Below are 13,832 nucleotides of genomic sequence, written 5' to 3' on the forward strand. Positions count from 1 at the left end.
CACCAGCTGGTTTTATTTCATTCCTGAATAACCCCTGAACATTACTGAGGTTAAAACGATTAAATGACGAAGCTAGGTTGCACTGACAAATAAATTGTGAAGGATGGAGAAAATAATAGATGTTATAGAACCATAAAATCCCCGCAGTTCAGAAAGAGGCCATTCGGCCCATCGGGTCTGAACCAACCCTCTGAAACAGCATCCAACCCAGGCCCCCCCCCCGCCCCATCTCCGTAACCCCACCGAACCTTTGGACCCTAAGGGGGGAACTTATCACAGCCAATCCACCAAATCTGCACATCTTTGGACTGTGGGAAGAAACCGGAGCACCCGGAGGAAACCCACGCCGACACGGGGAGAACGTGCAGATTCCGCACAGACAGTGACCCAAGCCGGGAATCGAACCTGGGTCCCTGAAGCTGTGAGGCAGCAGTGCTAACCACTGTGCCACCGTGCCTCCAATTTGGGCGTGATTCAGCAACCCTGTTGTGTCAGGCGTGGATCCGGGCACAACGGGTGAATCGTACACCACCCGGAGTGATCTCGTCCTCGCTGGGCGAGCTGATCTGAATACTTAAATGAGCCTGATGGCTCATGACAGGGTGGCGTGGCACCCTGGCACTCCCCTGGCACTCCTCTGGCACACGGGGGCCTTGGCACTGCCAGCCTACACTCTGGCTGTGCCACCTGGGGAGCCCAGCTGTGCCACCTGGGCAGCCTGGCAGTGCCACCTGGGCAACCCTGGCAGTGCCACCTGGGCAACCCTGGCAGTGCCACCTGGGCAGCCTGGCTGTGCCACCTGGGCAACCCTGGCTGTGATACCTGGGCAACCCTGGCTGTGCCACCTGGGCAACCCTGGCAGTGCCACCTGGGGAGCCTGGCGTTGCCACCTGGACAACCCTGGCGTTGCCACCTGGGCAACCCTGGCTGTGTCACCTGAGCAACCCTGGCAGTGCCACCTGGGAAATCCTGTCTGTGCCACCTGGGGAGCCTGGCAGTGCCACCTGGGCAACCCTGGCAGTGCCACCTGGGCAACCCTGGCAGTGCCACCTGAGGAGCATGGCAGTGCCACCTGGGAAACCCTGGCAGTGCCACCTGAGGAGCCTGGCAGTGCCACCTGGGCAACCCTGGCAGTGCCACCTGAGGAGCCTGGCAGTGCCACCTGGGCAACCCTGGCAGTGCCACCTGGGCAGCCTGGCTGTTCCACCTGGGCAGCCTGGCTGTTCCACCTGGGCAACCCTGGCAGTGCCACCTGGGCAGCCTGGCAGTGCCACCTGGGCAACCCTGGCAGTGCCACCTGGGGAGCCTGGCAGTGCCACCTGGGCAACCCTGGCAGTGCCATCTGGGGAGCCTGGCAGTGCCTCCTGGGCAGCCTGGCAGTGCCACCTGGGAAACCCTGGCAGTGTGTGACGAATGCAGGATTTTTGATACATTGGATTACAAACATTTGGCAATTGAAGGATTAAAAGCCTGGCATGCTGTGGAGTCGCTGGGGAGATATTGAGCGGGATTCTCCGTCCAGTGACCTGGAATTGCGATTGGGAGGAGACGCGGGGGTTAGCCGAAAATCAAGGTCGGCAATTGGTGCCAAACAGAACGCCACGCTCCATCGCCTCTATGGAGGTGTGGGTACATTCCGCACCCTACGCCAACCTAGGCATGCAGATGGTACAGTAATGGCCATTAGCACATCACAAATGGGCCCAACCTGGTAGTCTCCAGTGACCCACCAGGTGTTGGCACCCCTCAGTGCACCCTTCCGTGGCGCTGCAGGGTGGGGGGTGCAGTGTGCACCCTGAACAGCGAATGCATACTTCGTGGCCCTTGCCACCCTCCCTGACCCCCACCCCTCCAGGGCGGATGCCCCCTTCGTTAGCCCACCCTACAGAAATATCAGACGCACCAAGCTCCACCTGCCCACTGCGCCCCTGCTCCCAACCATCCTGCCCACCAAACAGGTAGGCACAACCCGCGGGTCACACAGAGGACCCACGCCACATTACAGCAGTGGTCCCCACGGACACCCACCCCTTCTCCCTGCACCCTCTGCGGTCCCTGCCCTCACATATGCCACCAAGCATGGCAGCGGTTGGTGGCACGCAGCCCACCCACGGTTAACCCCACAGGAGGGCACGGGCCGGACAGCTGGCATGGACGAGTGGGCGGGCAGGAGGCCTCCCGGTGTGGCGGGAAGAGTCGGGGGGTACGGCCGGGGGCTGGAGCTGCGATCCGGAGGGGGGAGGGAAACAAATGGTGGCTGCGGTGCATGCCAGGAGTCTGGCCGCTGAAGCACTGGCAGATACACTGAGGCTGCGCGAGCAGGAACTGCTCGGGGAGAACCCTGCAGACCAGGAGCCTGCCCCAGAGGAGGAGCAAGGGCCAGCCGGTCATGATGGGGAGCTGGCCGCCCAACAGGCCGTGGAGGAAGTGGGACGGAGGATTGGCATTAACCCCCGTGTATACCGGCCATGCCTGACGTCCGAGGACCTGCCGGACTGGGTGAGCCACTGTTGGCTGAAGCTGAGTAGGGGACAGTGTGACATCCGTGCTGGATGTTGCTGCCAGCTGGGAATGCCGGGACATGGTGTCCGCCAAGCGGATGGTCGCCCTCAATGCTTATGCCACGGGGTCCCTCCAGGCCCAGAATGAGGGTCAGTCTGGGATCTCCCAGACCTCCGTACACAGGTGCTTCCGTGCCATCACCGATGCCCTGTGTGCCCAGGTGGCACAATGAATTCCCTTCAACTGGACCGAGCCCACCAGGTTCCCTGGGCAACGGGATTCACTGCCATCGCCAATATGCCTCAGGTCCAGGGGGTGAGCGGTGGGTCGCTTGTCCCCCTACGAGCACTGGCGTATCAGGAGGTGTCCTTCATCAGTAGAGAGGGATACCACTCCCTCAATGTGCAGGGATGTGTGGACACTGGTTGCACATCGTACACGTCTGCGCCCGATACCCAGGCAGCACAACACCTTTGCCCTGGTACACTTGACAGTGCCCACACCTTCGCAGCGCAGCCCCGGGTGAGGAGTTGGCTTCTGGGCGGCAGGGGCTATCCGCTGCTGTCGTGGCTGATGACACCAATCTGGACGCCTCAGACGTAGGTGAAGACCTGCTACAACGATTCCCGTGCAGCGACCAGGCGCATCATCGAGCGGTGCATTAACGCCCTGAAGGAGCGATTGAGGGGACTGGACTGCACGGGTGGGACCCTCCAGTACAGCCCTTGAAGTGTCTCCCATGTTGTGATGGCCTGCTGCATCCTGCACAGCATCACGCTGCAGAGGGGCGACATGCTGGAGGAGGAGGTGCAGGAAGGCCATCCCATCCTCATCTGACAAGGTAGACATGGAGGAGGGACAGGACATGAGGCCCAGCCAGGCCAAGGAGGCCCCTGTAGCCTTCGAGGACGGCCACTGGGGGTACCCTCTGCAGGCCCTGTCCCATGCTGTGCTCCAACATCCGGACCCCAATATACCGGCCTCCCCCCCCCCCCCCCCCCACACACACACACACACACACACACACCCACACCCAACTGGCACTCTGCACTCGGCCCAGCCCAGCTCATCCCTCACACCTTGTGGACAGAGGGCCGACAAAGTTCGGAACGTCAGTGTGGTAATACCACTGTATATATATGTGTGTGCCTCTATTAGGGGATGTACAATAGTACCTGCTATTACAGGTTTGTCGGTAAGCCCCTGCATAGATTGTCGGTAAGCCCCTGCCGGCTAGCTCCGCCCACAGGGAGCAGTATAAATATCCATGAGGTCTCCTGAGCTGCCATTTTATAGCTCCACTTGAGGGAATAACATCTCACGGTAATAAAGCCTCTTTTGTACCGTTTAGTGTTTCTGTGTGCAATTGTTAGCGCATCAGTCAGTGAACATGTGTTTATTTGTGATAGTGCTACATACAACAACTGTGCCCGAGCCCCTAACACTATCCCATGTGCTGCAGCTGGGCAAGTTTAACTGGTGTCAAACTTCCGAGTGTCTGAATGCCCCTTCCAGCTGGGTCCCCTTGCATCAGACGTGGAGGTGACCTGCTGCACTCCCGGCCCTGTGACCTGGGTCCTCTTTGGCAGCCATCCTCTGGCATGACTGGGCCCGGATGAGCCTGGGAGTCTTCCTGCTGTCACAGGTGGTGTGGTATCACTCTGTTCTGCAGGCTACCCATTGGATGTGCCAGGGACAGGTGAGGGAGGTTCACAGGTGCTGTGGTTTTCCGGCATCAGCTCAGTCACCTCCTCCTCCCTGGTAGTGCCCGCTGGCACCTGGGCTAATCCTTTGGACTGGGGTGCGGCTGGAGTGAGCTACCGTCACCTGTCGCTGCCAGTCCTGGAGGCCTGCTCTCATCTCGAACAGGATAGTAATAATAATAATACCACTCACGGCCATCGGGCACAACGGCTGCGCGAGGTTCTGCTGGGACTGGGCCACAACACTCTGGGACAAAGCCACATCCCTCTGGGACAAAGCCACATCCCTCTGGGACCGGACCACATCCCTCTGGGACAAAGCCACATCCCTCTGGGACAAAGCCACATCCCTCTGGGACCGGACCACATCCCTCTGGGACTGGGCCACATCCCTCTGGGACTGGGCCACATCCCTCTGGGACTGGGCCACATCCCTCTGGGACCGGGCCACATCCCTCTGGGACTGGGCCCGATCCCTCTGGGACTGGGCTGCATCCCACTGGGACTGGGCTTCATTCCTCTGGGACTGGGCCTCATCCCTCTGGGACTGGGCCTCATCCCTCTGGGACTGGGCCTCATCCCTCTGGGACTGGGCCGCAACCCCCTGGTACTGTGCACATCCCTCTGGGACTGGGCCGCATCCGTCTGGGACTGGGCCGCATCCCTCTGGGACTGGACCACATCCCTCTGGGACTGGGCCACATCCCTCTGGGACTGGGCCCCATCCCTCTGGGACTGGGCCACATCCCTCTGGGACTGGGCCACATCCCTCTGGGACCAGGCCGCACCCCTCTGGGATTGGGACACATCCCTCTGGGACCAGGCCACATCCCTTTTTTCCCAGTTTTCCTCCACTCCATTAGAATAGACACTGGAAATTTGGGGGAATTCTGTTCACTGGCATGCTCTTGAAATCGCTCAACATTGATCTTTTCGCTGAGCTATTTCTTCATCCTTCGTGAAATTTGATGGACACAGAGGAGCGGGTGTTTGATCTATCCAACAGTCAGGTGGTCATCGCTTTGGTGAAGACCATCCTTGGGATTGGACGATGACGAAGTTGATCACGTGCCAGTGCTTTGATCCTGGATATCTCCAGCAGGTCGTGAACTTGCCTTTTTGGTGGGACAGTGATGTCATGCTGGTGTTTTGCATATTTGGCGAGCAGGGAGAACTCCGTTGGAGCTGCAGTTCCCAACTCCTTCATTCCCGATGGTTCCTTTCCAGATTTCGGAACCCTTTCCAACCCTGGCATTCAAGTCCCCTTCGGAATTTTGGAGAGTATGGTGGCCAGGGAGGAGTGGAAGCCTTCTTTGTACTCAGTGGCTGCAAGGGTAGGGGGGTAGGCGCTCTGATAGAATCTAGTTTTATTTCTAGCTTTATTCGTATAGCAGTTAATTGAATGCATATAATCAATAAGCGAAATATTAGGAGTGTCTTGATTGTGGGAACCCAGTCATTTTCTCATGTAATGAATTAACCATTGTATCCCATTGTATTCAATACTGAGAATGGAGTGTTCTCTGTCTAATCAACTAATCAATTTTCGGTCTCCACCCATGAAACATGGCAAACTGTGAGAAAACATATCCAGTATTTTTCATAAGACTGCGCATACAAACGCTAAGCTAGTTTTGATAGGCACTAGTCAATCTCAAGTCATGTTCATTGTTTAATGAACATGTTATCCTCTAAGTAACAGACATTCATTTGAAGAAATTGAGAGGTTGAATTGGAAGCCAAAGAACGCAAAAGAGGGGTTAACCCAGAGATCGAGGTTATGTGATCGAGGTTCTTTGGGCGCGATTCTCCCAGAGGGGGAGAAATCGTAAGGCTGGCGTCAAATCCGGGCGGGTTTGACGCCAGCCCCCCCCCTCCCCAACCGGGAACCGATTCTGGTCCCCGGTCGGGGCTAGCATGCCGCCGCCGTAAACTCCGGCATCGCGGGCTTAACGAATTTCGTTAAGCCCGCTTGCCAGAGTTTGCGCCGGCTGACGCGTCATATGACGTCAGCCGCGCATGCGCGGATTGGAAGACTCCAACCCGCGCATGCGCGGATGACGTCATCGCGCATTTGCGCGAAACCCGCGCATGCGCGGGCCGGGATGCCCCTCAGCCGCCCCGCGAAGTGATACAGCGGGGCGGCGGAGGGACAAAGAGTGCGCGGGCATCGGACCCGCTGGGTGGGCATCGATCGCGGGGCCATGGCACCCTTGGCACGGCCATGGTACTGCCGTGCCAATCGGTGCCATGGTTTTAAAAATCGGCACTTTACGGCCGTTTTTACGAACGGCCAGACCAGGTGTGTTTGCCGTTCGTAAAAACAGCCGTAAAGGGCTGGGAACTCGGCCCATCGGACAGCTGAGAATCGCTGCTGGCTGTAAAAAAACGGCGGCAGCGATTCGTATCGGGAGTCGGGCGTGGGGGGGGGGGGGGGCGGAGAATAGCGGGAGGGCGTCGGACGAGCGTGGCCGTAAAATTTTACGAGCCCCACTATTCTCCGCACCGTCGTGAGTGCGGAGAATTGCGCCCTTTGTTCCTGAATTTGTGAATCATCTATCTATCTGTTAGTGTTTAGTGATTTATTTTGTGCTTTATGCGTTTGCCATGTGCTTAACTTTTCTGCATTGTTTGATATTTTGTTTCTAAGTTTTATTCAGTTCTTATTCAAGTATTTCAAGCCATTTTCATTTCATTTCATTTCATTTCCATTTCATTTCAAACACCAGTGAACAACGAACAATAAAGTCGTATTTTTGACACCTCCCACCAACCGGACTATCGATTCTTATCAGATGAGAAAAAGAGTCCCCATACACTCACAGCTATTGCTGCTGGTTCTTGACGGAGATTCAGGCGGCCCTTGTTGATGCTGACAGGGATCTCTGGTAGCTGCTTGAGGAGCTTGATCTTGATGGTGAATCCAAGTCCATGCGTCCTGGGCTGATTCTCGGGCTTTGCTCTCCAGAGGAAGGTGTGACCTCCGTCATCTTCCCTCAGGTGCACCTATGCCTGCTCCTCTGCAGGGCAGCCCAGGGAGGTTCCTGAGGTCACGTGAAAGAAGGACAGTCCTCCGTTGCGGTCGACCGTTTCGATCATTACCCCGTGCGGTTCTGGAATTCAGTTGAACTTTTATTGCCTGACTGCAGGTGGATGAAGCTGCTCGATGTGGTTTTCCAGCCAGGCTTGGGGGACAGGACTGACTACTTTTAGGGCACCTTTTCATGTGCCTGCACCACATGGACAGCAGCGGTTCAAGAAGATAGCTCGCAACCACCTTATCAGGGGAAATTAAGGATGGGCAACAAATACTGGCTTAGCCTGCGACAGCCCTGTTCCAGGAAAGAATTGAAAAACAATGAGGCTGCGAAATCTGTGCAGGTATCGCATCCTGAAAGTTATAAAAATAACAAACAGCATCATGAGAAAAGTTATTCAGTGCTTGATGCAGTGGTTAATGCTCACTCTGTCAATGATTACTGCTCACTCTGTCAACATTGTAAATTCTATGATTCTACAAAAATGATTAAAGCTCACTCTGTCAATGATTTGCGGATGACACCACGGTTGGTGGAGTGGCAGATAATGTTGAGGATTGAGGATACAGCAGGACATAGATAGGTTGGAGACCTGGGGCGAAATTCTCCGACCCCCAGCAGGGTCAGAGAATCGCCTGGGGCCGCCGAAAATCCTGCCCCCGCCATGGCAGAGATTCTCCGCCACCCGGGAAGTGGCGGTGGCGGGAATCTCGCCACTCCGATCGGAGAGGCCCCTGCGGCGATTCTCCGGCCCGGATGGGCCGAAGTCCCGCTGCTGGGAGGCCTCTCCCGCTGCCGAGGTTTAAACCACCTCTGGAACGGCGGGATCAGCGGCGCGAGCAGGCCCCCGGGGTCCTGGGGGGGCGGGGGGGCGATCGAACCCCGGGGGGTGCCCCCACGGTGGCCAGGCCTGCGATCGGGGCCCCCCGCTCAGACTCCGGGCCAGTGCCCTGGCTGCACTATTTTCCTCCGCGTCCGCCACAGCCTCTGCCATGGCGGAAGCGGAAGAGAACCCCACATCGCGCATGGGCTGGCAGTGACGTCAGCGGCCAGCTGCTGCTGACGTCACTGCCGGCGCATGCGCGGACCGGCGAAAGCCTTTCGGCCAGCCCCGCTGCCGGGGGCGCCGTTTTTTTGCGCCAGTCTTCTGGTGCAAACCGCTCCGGCGCGGGGCTGGCCCCCAAAGGTGGGGAGAATTCCCCACCTTTGGGGAGGCCCGACCCATGAGTGGTTGGCGCCACTCCCCTACGCCGGCACCCTCCGTCACGGCGGGTAGGGGAGAATCCCGCCCCGGGGCAGAGAAATGGCAAATGGGGTTTAATAGGGACAAATGCAAGGTAATGCGTTTTGGTAGGTCTAACATAGAGGGGGAATGTACCGCAAATGGCAAAACTCATGGGAATGTAGAATAATAATAATAATACTCGCACACACACGTGCACACAAACTCACCAACACACACACATTCACTTTCACACACTCACTCACACACACCCACTCACAAACACGTAAACACTGACGCTTGGCAAGAAAGTGGCTTAGTGTTAATGACGCTGGACTAGTAATCCAGAAGCCCAGACTAACGCTCTGGGACATGGGTTCAAATCCCACCACGGCAGCTGGAATGCAAATCTGGAATTGAAAGCTAGTCTCAGAAATGGTGACCAAGACAACTTCCATCGATGGTTGCAAAAAACCGTCTAGTTCACACTGATGCCCTTTCGGGAAGGAATTCTGCCGTCCTTACCTGGTCTGGCCTACATGTGACTCCAGACCCACAGCAATGTGGTTGTAAAGCAGGAATAATTTCAGGGTTATGGGGTAATTAGAGAGCTCTTTGAAAGAGCTGGCAGTGTTACGATAGGCCGAATGGCCTTCTTCAGTAACATTTGGTTCAATGATTCTTGAGAGGGGATCCAGCTGGTGAAGACTCATGAGCGCATCTTACGAACAGAGGTAAGTACCCCGTGGACGGTAAGTGTAAGACGGCTCATTGGGGCCTGTCTTGTGCTGGCAAACAGTTAAGTTTAGGGCCAGCAAGGATTGTGTGGGGAGTACAAATGTGACGTCTAATCTCTGCTTTATTTATGTATTATCCTGGTGTACTGCCAGCAGGCGAATGAGTCAGACTCTTGGAAAACGCATACCCGACTCCTGTTCTAAGAAGTAAATTTCAAGGGAACTGCTGACTCGGAAAACTGCCCCCATGCAACGAATTCTACAGAAACCCAAACCACAATCCCACACTGATAACATTCAAAACCATTCACTAATTGTCAATTTGATGGTGATTGAGGCAAAGGTCAAAATTAGTTGGTCATTGAATTCCGGAAGCAAAGTATTGTACACTCCCATGTCAGCATCAATGGGGCTCAGGCGGAGGTGTAAACATGCATGGGTGTGTTTTCAGGTGTATGCGTTTTATATATATGTGAATGCATGTGTACATCAGCACGTGTGGGTATGAGAGAATGTGTAACTGTACGGACATACGTGTGTTTGCATGTGAGTGTGCATGTGTGAGTGCATGAGTGTGTGACAGTGTGTGAGTGTGTGACAGTGTTGTGGGGTGGCGCACATGAGTGTGTGTGCAGGCAATGTGTGTGTGCAGGCACAGGTAGTGTGTGTGTGTGTGTGTGTGTCACTGTCTGTGTGTAACTATGGAAGTGTGTGTGTATGTGCATTTCAGGGTCTGTGAGGTTGACTGTGTGTTTGTCAATGGATGGGAAGCGGCTCCATGAGATGGTCTGGGCTCTGCTCAGGACTCTCTGAAATTTCTTGCAGTCTTGGGCTGATCAGTTGCCAGACCAGGATATGATGCAGCTGTGGTGAATGTATTATGCCAATAATCCACCATTGTATTTGCATCTGTGCTATGCTGTTGCCCTTGTGGTCTTCTCTTATGGGCCATTGGCTGGCATTATCCATAGGGGAACATGTTGGAGCATGTATGGGCTCCGCCCCATGGCTCCTCATCTTGAAGGGAGGTATAAACAGCAGTTGACCTGTAGGCGGTTCTCAGTATTGGATCAGTTGCAGGCAAGCACTGTTCGAAGTTGATTAAAGCCACGGTTTACTTCTACTCATGTCTCGAGTGAATTGATGGTCGCATCACAGATATCTCCCTGAGAGAGAGAGAGAGGATAGAGAGACACCAGTCAGTGTGCAGATATCTCCCTGAGAGAGAGAGAGGGGACTGAGAGACACCAGTCAGTGTACAAATATCTCCGTGAGAGAGAGGGGGCTGAGAGAAATCAGGTTGTGTACAGATATCTCCCTGAGAGAGAGAGGGGACTAAGAGACACCAGTCAGTGTACAGATATCTCCCTGAGAGAGAGAGGGGACTAAGAGACACCAGTCAGTGTACAGATATCTCCCTGAGAGAGAGAGGGGACAGAGAGACACCAGTCAGTGTGCAGATATCTCACTGAGATAGAGGGGTCAGAGAGACACCAGTCAGTGTACAGATATATCTCTGGGAGAGAGAGGGGACTAAGAGACACCAGTCAGTGTACAGATATCTCCCTGAGAGAGAGAGGGGACAGAGAGACACCAGTCAGTGTGCAGATATCTCACTGAGATAGAGGGGTCAGAGAGACACCAGTCAGTGTACAGATATCTCCATGAGAGAGAGGGGACTGAGAGACATCAGGTTGTGTACAGATATCTCCCTGAGAGAGAGAGGGAACTAAGAGACACCAGTCAGTGTACAGATATCTCCCTGAGAGAGAGAGGGGACAGAGAGACACCAGTCAGTGTGCAGATATCTCACTGAGATAGAGGGGTCAGAGAGACACCAGTCAGTGTACAGATATATCTCTGGGAGAGAGAGGGGACTAAGAGACACCAGTCAGTGTACAGATATCTCCCTGAGAGAGAGAGGGGACAGAGAGACACCAGTCAGTGTGCAGATATCTCACTGAGATAGAGGGGTCAGAGAGACACCAGTCAGTGTACAGATATATCTCTGGGAGAGAGAGGGGACTAAGAGACACCAGTCAGTGTACAGATATCTCCCTGAGAGAGAGAGGGGACAGAGAGACACCAGTCAGTGTGCAGATATCTCACTGAGATAGAGGGGTCAGAGAGACACCAGTCAGTGTACAGATATCTCCATGAGAGAGAGGGGACTGAGAGACATCAGGTTGTGTACAGATATCTCCCTGAGAGAGAGAGGGAACTAAGAGACACCAGTCAGTGTACAGATATCTCCCTGAGAGAGAGAGGGGACAGAGAGACACCAGTCAGTGTGCAGATATCTCACTGAGATAGAGGGGTCAGAGAGACACCAGTCAGTGTACAGATATATCTCTGGGAGAGAGAGGGGACTAAGAGACACCAGTCAGTGTACAGATATCTCCCTGAGAGAGAGAGGGGACAGAGAGACACCAGTCAGTGTGCAGATATCTCACTGAGATAGAGGGGTCAGAGAGACACCAGTCAGTGTACAGATATATCTCTGGGAGAGAGAGGGGACTAAGAGACACCAGTCAGTGTACAGATATCTCCCTGAGAGAGAGAGGGGACAGAGAGACACCAGTCAGTGTGCAGATATCTCACTGAGATAGAGGGGTCAGAGAGACACCAGTCAGTGTACAGATATCTCCATGAGAGAGAGGGGACTGAGAGACATCAGGTTGTGTACAGATATCTCCCTGAGAGAGAGAGGGGACTAAGAGACACCAGTCAGTGTACAGATATCTCCCTGAGAGAGAGAGGGGACAGAGAGACACCAGTCAGTGTGCAGATATCTCACTGAGATAGAGGGGTCAGAGAGACACCAGTCAGTGTACAGATATATCTCTGGGAGAGAGAGGGGACTAAGAGACACCAGTCAGTGTACAGATATCTCCCTGAGAGAGAGAGGGGACAGAGAGACACCAGTCAGTGTGCAGATATCTCACTGAGATAGAGGGGTCAGAGAGACACCAGTCAGTGTACAGATATCTCCATGAGAGAGAGGGGACTGAGAGACATCAGGTTGTGTACAGATATCTCCCTGAGAGAGAGGGGACTGAGAGACACCAGTCAGTGTACAGATATCTCCCTGAGAGAGAGGGGACTGAGAGACATCAGGTTGTGTACAGATATCTCCCTGAGAGAGAGGGGACTGAGAGACACCAGTCAGTGTACAGATATCTCCCTGAGAGAGAGAGAGGGGACTGAGAGACACCAGTCAGTGTACAGATATCTCCCTGAGAGAGGGGACTGAGAGACACCAGTCAGTGTACAGATATCTCACTGTGAGAGAGAGGGGACTGAGAGACACCAGTCAGTGTACAGATATCTCCCTGAGAGAGAGGGACTGAGAGACACCAGTCAGTATACAGATGGCTCCCTGAGATAGAGGGGTCAGAGAGACACCAGTCAGTGTGCAGATATCTCACTGAGATAGAGGGGTCAGAGAGACACCAGTCAGTGTACAGATATCTCACTGAGAGAGAGAGGGGACTGAGAGACATCAGGCTGTGTACAGATATCTCCCTGAGAGAGAGGGGACTGAGAGACACCAGTCAGTGTACAGATATCTCCCTGAGAGAGAGGGGACTGAGAGACAGCAGTCAGTGTACAGATATCTCCCTGAGAGAGAGAGAGGGGACTGAGAGACACCAGTCAGTGTACAGATATCGCCCTGAGAGAGAGGGGGGACTGAGAGACATCAGGCAGTGTACAGATATTTCCCTGGGAGAGAGGACTGAAAGACACCAGTCAGTGGACAGATATCTCCCCGAGAGAGAGAGGGGACTGAGAAACACCAGTCAGTGTACAGATATCTCCCTGAGAGATGGAGGGTACTGAGAGACAGCAGTCAGTGTACAGATATCTCCCTGAGAGAGAGGGGACTGAGAGACACCAGTCAGTGTACATATCTCCCTGAGAGAGAGAGGGGACTGAGAAACACCAGTCAGTGTACAGATATCTCCTTGAGAGAGAGAGGGTACTGAGAGACAGCAGTCAGTGTACAGATATCTCCCTGAGAGATAGAGGGGACTGAAGACACCAGTCAGTGTACAGATATTTCCCTGGGAGAGAGAGGGGACTGAGATACACCAGTGTACAGATATCTCCCTGAGAGATAGAGGAGACTGAGAGACACCAGTCAGTGTACAGATATCTCCCTGAGAGAGAGAGAGAGGGGAGTGAGTAACACCAGTCAGTGTACAGATATCTCCTTGAGAGAGGGGACTGAGAGACACCAGTCAGTGTACAGATATCTCCTTGAGAGAGAGAGGGGACTGAGAGACACCAGTCAGTGTACAGATATCTCCTTGAGAAAGAGAGGGGACTGAGAGACACCAGTCAGTGTACAGACATCCCCCTGAGAAAGAGGGGAGTGAGATACACCAGTCAGTGTACAGATATCTCCCTGAGAGAGAGAGGGGACAGATAGACACCAGTCAGTGTACAGATATATCTCTGGGAGAGAGAGGGGACTGAGAGACACCAGTCAGTGTACAGATATCTCCCTCAGAGGGAGAGGGGACTGAGAGACACCAGTCAGTGTACAGACATCTCCTGAGAAAGAGGGGAGTGAGATACACCAGTCAGTGTACAGATATCTCCATGAGAGAGAGAGGACTGAGAGTCA

The sequence above is a fragment of the Scyliorhinus canicula genome, chromosome 8, assembly GCF_902713615.1.
Source record: "Scyliorhinus canicula chromosome 8, sScyCan1.1, whole genome shotgun sequence".
NCBI classification, from domain to species: Eukaryota; Metazoa; Chordata; class Chondrichthyes; order Carcharhiniformes; family Scyliorhinidae; genus Scyliorhinus; species Scyliorhinus canicula.